This window comes from Cuculus canorus, chromosome 1, assembly GCF_017976375.1.
Source record: "Cuculus canorus isolate bCucCan1 chromosome 1, bCucCan1.pri, whole genome shotgun sequence".
Taxonomy (NCBI): domain Eukaryota; kingdom Metazoa; phylum Chordata; class Aves; order Cuculiformes; family Cuculidae; genus Cuculus; species Cuculus canorus.
Window position 1 is genome coordinate 193804524 of NC_071401.1, and position 6829 is coordinate 193811352.

Here is a 6829-nt window from a genome sequence, read left to right on the forward strand (position 1 = left end):
AAAGACCTGGCTGGCTGACAGCGGCTGAATGTGAGGCAGCAGTGGCCCAGGTGGCCAAGGAGGCCAACGGCATCCTGGCCTGTATGAGCAATAGTGTGTCCAGGAGGAGCAGAGAGGTGACAGCCTCCTGTACTCAGCACTGGTGAGGCCACACCTCGAATCCTGTGTTCAGTTTTGGGCCCCTCACTACAAGAAGGACATTGAGGTCCTGGAGCATGTCCAGAGAAGGAGAACGAAGCTGGTGAACTCAGAGAGTTTTATTTGCTGTCGGGTTTGGTATCACAGGAGCGGTGGGCAGGGAGCAGGGGTTCCCTTGCAGGGGCTGCTCCAGCACTGCCCAGTGTCCCTGCTGCAGCTTCCTTCGAATGCAAGAACCAGTTTGGGGCTTCTACGGGATACAAGCAGGGATTTACTAAAGAACAGCAACTCCACAGAGAAAGTTTCCTTCCCAAAATACAGCAGCCAAAGCAGGGAGTCCTGTATCCAGGATAGTGGCTTTCCTGAACCCTTGCAACACTTGAAGCAGATTGTGCTAATTGCACATTAGAATCATGAAGGTTGGAAAAGACCTCTAAGATCATTCTTTCCAACCGTCAGCCCAACACCTCTGTGCCTGCTAAACCATCTCCCAGAGTCTCATCTCTACACATTTTTTTAACAGCTCCAGAGATGGGAACTCAACCGCTTCCCTGGGCAGCTTGTTCCAATGCTTCACCACTTCTACGGTGAAGAAATTTTTTCTAATGTCCAATCTATACTTCTCCTGTTGCAACTTGTGGCCATTTCCTCTCATCACTTGTTACTTGAGAAAAGAGACCAGCACCCACATCACTACAACCTCGCTTCAGATAGTTGTAGACAATGGGGTCTCCCCTAAGCCTCCTTTTCTTCAGGCTAGACAACCCCAGTTCCTTTAGCTGCTCCTCAAAAGACTTGTGCTCCAGACCCTTCACCAGCTTCGTTGTCCTCCTCTGGACACATTCCAGCACCTCAATGTCTTTCTTGTACTGAGGGGCCCAAAACTGAACACAGTATTTGAGGTGCAACCTCAGCAGTGCTGAGTGCAGAGACAATCACTCCCCTGCTCCTGCTGGTCACACCATTTTTGATACAAGCCAGGATGCTGTTGGCCCTCTTGACCACCTGAGCACACTGCTGGCTCATGTTCAGCTGGCTAATGACCAACACCCCAGGTCCTTCTCTACAAGGCAGTTTTCCAGCCACTTTTCACCAAGCCTGTAGTGCTGCTCAGGGTTGTTGTGACTGTTGAATCTCATACAGTTGGCCTCAGCCCATCGATCTAGCCCATCCAAGTCCCTCTATAGGCAGTGTCCCACGACACTGGTGTGTCTGAGTACTATTTCAAAACCTACACCAAATCTATGCAAATTATGCTGCCATTTTAAAACTGAATCAACCCAGGCTGGATCTGTACTATGAGTCCTTTTTGACCTTGTCACATTGTAATCTTATAGCCTCCTTTCTATTTTAAGCAGTAGTGCAAAGAAAGTCTTTTCATCAACTCCAACATGTATGATTTGTCTTTACGTTTAAGACCCTTTGTGTCATATCTTAATCCTAGCCAGCCTCAGAATTTCTCTTTGTCAAGCTAAGCCACTGTTTAGCTTCTCTTACTTTGCATTCTCTAGTGGTATTCTATTCATCACTCTCATATGTGATGAGACTTACAACTGCTATGCGCTTATGGGTGACTTATTGTCTCATCACTTTTACTTACTTTCTTATTCAACTCCAAGAGGGGAGGTAACACAATGGAGTCTTTTGGTTTAGGTTTAAAAAATCCTAAATACGCCTGCATTGCTCTATGGCTAGCATAGACCGCAGCAAGGAAACATATGTTGCAGTTAGAAAAGAAGGAGCAAAGATTTGTCACTATCCTTAGTTCTGAGCAGAGATGAATAAAGATTTATTTTATCAAGTACTAGGGCATCAAAGCTGTGTCTTTATCACAGAGCTTTAGTTTACCCCCGTCTAGCCTTCATACTTGCAATTTAAATAACCTACTGGAAACTAGTAGGGGTATCAGGAGTTTAATGTGCTCCTGTGAACAGGACAACAGTGGACTGGGAACAGCAATAGAATCATAGAATCATAGAATGGTTTGTGTTGGAAGGGACCTTAAAGATGAACCAGTTTCACACCCCTGCCTGGGCAGGGACACCTCCCACCAGATCAAGTTGCTCAATGCCCTATCCAACCTGGCCTTGAACACCTCCAGTGAGGGGGCATCCACAAGTTCTCAGAGCAACATGTGCCAGTGCCTCATCACCCTCACAGTAAAAGTTTTCTTCCTAGTATCTCATCTAAATACCCTCTCTTTCAACTAAAAACCATTACTCCTTGTCCTGTCACTGCACTCTGACAAAGAGCCCCTTCACAGGTTTCCTGTAGGCTCCCTTTAAGTACTAGAAGGTTAGACATTCGCAATCAACATAGTGGGGTGTGGTACCTCTGAAGACATAGCATCACTGAGGAATCCAGAGCTGGAACTGCTGTTGTACAACTCCCAGGCTGCTTCAGTGGTGGGGGCAATATAAAAAGAGCTATGCATAAGTTGAACATTGCAGTTGCAGTCATCTGACTAGTTACGGTAGCCATGGTATGTAGATGTTGGATGGATGTTTCTTCACCTCTCCCAGGCAAAGACATAGTATTTGGCTGAAAATACATAGCTGGGGGATCCTTCAGCAAGGCTTCCACCATGCATGGGTCCAACTTTTTTTCTCATATAACTTTTTGCTTCCTTTATCGTATGCGGGAGAAGTTCCCTAAAATCCTTAATTTATTCCTAAAAATTGCTACATCAAGTACCTCCCTGTCTATGAAATTCTTGCCGGTAATTAAGCAGCTTGTATGCCGCAACCTGTGCTTGGTATGGTAATTACCTTACTGCTAGTTCTCCCTGGTGACTATGTTCATCTGTCATCCATTACCATTAGCTTGGATAGAATTTGGAGTGGTATGAAGTGCCTCATACAGTGAAGAACCAGCATTTTGAAGGACCTGCAGGTGCTGCCACAAGGTAAATAGCTAATAATATCATTACTATGCATTTCTGATGTTTTCTAATATATTCAGAAAAGTTTATTTCTCCTTATTACCAGTAAGCAGTCTCTGATATATTAAAGAACTATTTGCCCATGTCTGAGAATCTACAGCCAAAATCCTTGAGACTATAATTCCTGTGGTTAGGAGCTGGAAGGAAGGAATCTCTGGTTCTACTTCTGAGATAAAACTGAGCCATCCTGGCAAGCAGAGACCATCAGTACTTAAAAGATGGCATGCTGAGTCGCTTTCTGACACAGTCTACCCCGAACGCGATTTCCAAAGGGCACACAATCATCACCAGTTTCTCTTTCCATTAGTCAAGTGCTTCTTTTACGTACAGGAGTACAGTGTAACATATAACAAGAAAATAATGATATGGCTACAACCTCAGCTTGATTTTTGCCTCCGATTGGTTTAACAACTAAAAATCCTCTATTATAAATGGTCTAATATATCCGTAAGGTGGTATCATTTAAATACTTTTTAAACCTCAATTAAAATGTGAATATCAGTGCGTACCCATAGCAACTTTATTTAATGCAACCTAAAAGACGTTTGTTTGGGGGAAAAAAATATGACTGACCATAGTTATGGACTGTAACAAGTTTATAATGCTTTGCTACTCTCAGGCTCCCCAGGAAGGGAAATCAGGATATTGGCAGATGGGAGCATAGATCTGACTAGGAAGAGAACACAAGTGGGAAGCACATTGAGTCAGTATTCTCCGAAGATGCTCCTCAAAAACCCAAAGGTACAAAGCTGAGTTGTTCTCGCTCCTTAGAAAAAAAATAATAAAATAGAGCAGCAATAACTGTACTCACTCTTCAGTTTTATGTCTCCCAGGGGCACAAACAATCAGGCAGGTAAGTTGTAATTTTACACCTCTTTGCACCAGCTGCTCTTAACTGGTCTGATTTTTACCTGTCACTAATAGCACCACAGAGAATTAAAATGAAAGAACTATCAAAAGCTTAATGTATTTTTCATACATAGGTTGTTTGCATTTCTAGTGCTTATTTTGAAGCCTTGCATGAAACAAAAAGTGGAGGTGACAATTCATTACCATGCAAAATCCAGAAGTATAGTATCATGAAAAAAATGGGGGTTTTTTTGAGATGGAGAACTTAATGCACAAGGTAATTTCAGTGAGGCGATTCTTTGAAGTATGTTGAAAACTGTCCAAAAAGAATCATACAGATTTCCAAAATAATAACAAATAATTGTTTTCAGAGAACATAAACTATGAAGCTTTCTAGTGCTTTATCAGGCCATCACTTTAAGTTGATTCTTCCCCTTTTCCCTTCCCCCACGTCTCTTTTATAAAAGGAAAAGCTGCTTATTTTTCAAATTAATCTCTACAAATCCCTTGGTCAATTAGTCTGCAATAGGAGAAAGGTGGAAAAGCATCTTGTCTAGATGAACAATGAGAATTTTAGGCAGAGAGGACTGGGTGTTTTTTTTTACCAAGTTTGTTCCTCTCTAAAAATTAATGATATAACGGTAGCTTTAAACAAATCATCAGTTACTGCGCTGTACAGGGTAATTTTAAATTAAGAATATACGTGACTGTAGAAGATTAAGTAAAACCTTAGCCACAGAACTGGGAGATAACTGAAATACGTTTTCTTTTTTATGCCTTTGTTTAACTGTTGGAAGTTTCATTCAGGGATGTTGTAAACTGTTTGCAGCAGTTTAGACAAAACAGGATGTTATCGCCCACAGATCGAGTATCTTTGAGTGGCAGCATTCAAATTTTGCAAAGACAATAAAAAGCAAGTATTACAAGAAATAGGAATCTGAGCTGAAGGAATAATTATATAATTATATATTTTTGCCTCCACCCACAATTATCTCGGAAGGCCTTTCCACCTCCAAGGGCTGAAAGATCTTTCTGTGTAGATGTGCTAGTGCCAAGTGTATGGGACAGGACGCAGAGCCTGAAGTGTGAGGCGCCAGCAGAGCTAGCTGCTCCCCAGGGCAGTGAAAGAGCAAAGATGCGTGCTGCTGGGTGGGAGCAACTCCTGCAGCAAAGCTGCTGCCTCACACACAGGAGGCTGCAAAGGTGGAGGGAGACCACAAGCTATCCTGGCAGCTCATGCTGCTGAAGCGCTGGCCTGCTAGGTAGCAGAATGTACTCTTTCTATACCTGCCTGCCTTACCTGTGCCTGCTGTCACACTTGGTTTCCATGATTGTTTTTGGCTGCCTTTGATCACTGTTATCGGTGTGAATTTTTGTCCCCTATTAAGCTCCCGGGTACAATGCCTCTTGTTTTCAGTAAGACTGGATCTGGCCTCTAAAAACACTTTAGAACACATAGCATTCATGTTGAAGATTGTCAGACATTAACATAAAATGGATTATGGTGATACCCGTGGTATTATTTTACTCATAGTTGTGAATGACTTTAAAATCTCAACCCCCATCATCCATACAGAAAATCCTGATACTTGTGTTTGGTTAAGTTCTGGGCTGCAGCCATGCCATAGTATTCCCTCTTTACATGCTAATTTTTCCAGAATACTGGCAGTCCTCCACCTTTCTATTAGCCTTTTCTTTCCTGCTGTCTGAAGACATCATTGATCCTTCATTCACTTATGGAGTTGTCCAAACTGATTAGCACTGGCAAGAGTAATCTCTGGGTTCTCCTGGCTACATGACAAAAGGAGCACAATTAACTTCAGCTACTGTCTAGAAGGAGTACAGTAAACACTCACGGTTTCAAATAGGAAATAGGTAAGAGGAACACGTTTCACCACATTCCAGGTGTTTCACAGCATCTTGTCCAGCTGGGCATTGATTGGGCCAGTGCATCCATGCTGGGAGCAGACAAGTAAACTCCCTGTGCAGCTGAAGATGAGGACCAGAATTCTGAAGACACCCCAGCAAAGTGCGCCTGTTACATGGAGTAAGAGGCACCTGCCAGTTTTTAATCATTGAGCCTAGTGACTGACAGGACAACATTTCTCTGACAGGCAAATTATTCACAGGCAGCTGGAAGGTCCATGTGCAAGTCAGGAGGCCGGCTCCGTGCAGACTTTGAGTACGCTTTTCAGTGAACCCTGTCTCTCAGATACCTGCTTGGTGGTCAGCTGGGAACATGGAGTGTATCCTAAGAGCAACCACCTTCACTGTATTTTTCAGTGTACAAAATTACCTTGTATTTATGAAATAAGTGCAGTGTTAGGGAGGATTCTACTTTGAGTCTAAGCTTGGCTGTGGGACATGGTGGAAGGTGTATAGTGGGCTGATATAGTGTTTTGCTTGATTCTGGTTTTGTGTCAGACATTTGCCAATATTGCTGATGAATATCAGGGGGAAAAGAAACGTGGGAAACCCTAAACCAAGTGACAAAGTAGATTATTAGTTTCCTATTTCCACTGCCAAACAGTCAGGCAATCTATGGAGTTACATGAGGTTTGAAATGTTGAGAGAGGAATTCCAAGTATGATTTTTAGTATCCAGGTAACCTCTGAATCTAAACTTTAATAAAGCTTTTCACCAAAATGAGATGCTAATTAGTGAACTCTATATTCAGACTCTTGTAAATAAAAAGTTTACTTCTATAGAGAGGCACCCAAAACCTGTACTAGTTGTGTTACTCTGTTTCTGTGGAAACTGTGTGTTGGAGTGGAATAGGAAAAACAAGAGGGAGAGGTGAAATGTTTTTGGCTGAAGGCCTGCTGGCCAGTCACAGTTTCATCTGGGTAACTCAGACAAGCAAGCCCTCAACACTGAAGTCCAGACAGTTCTCTTCCCTCT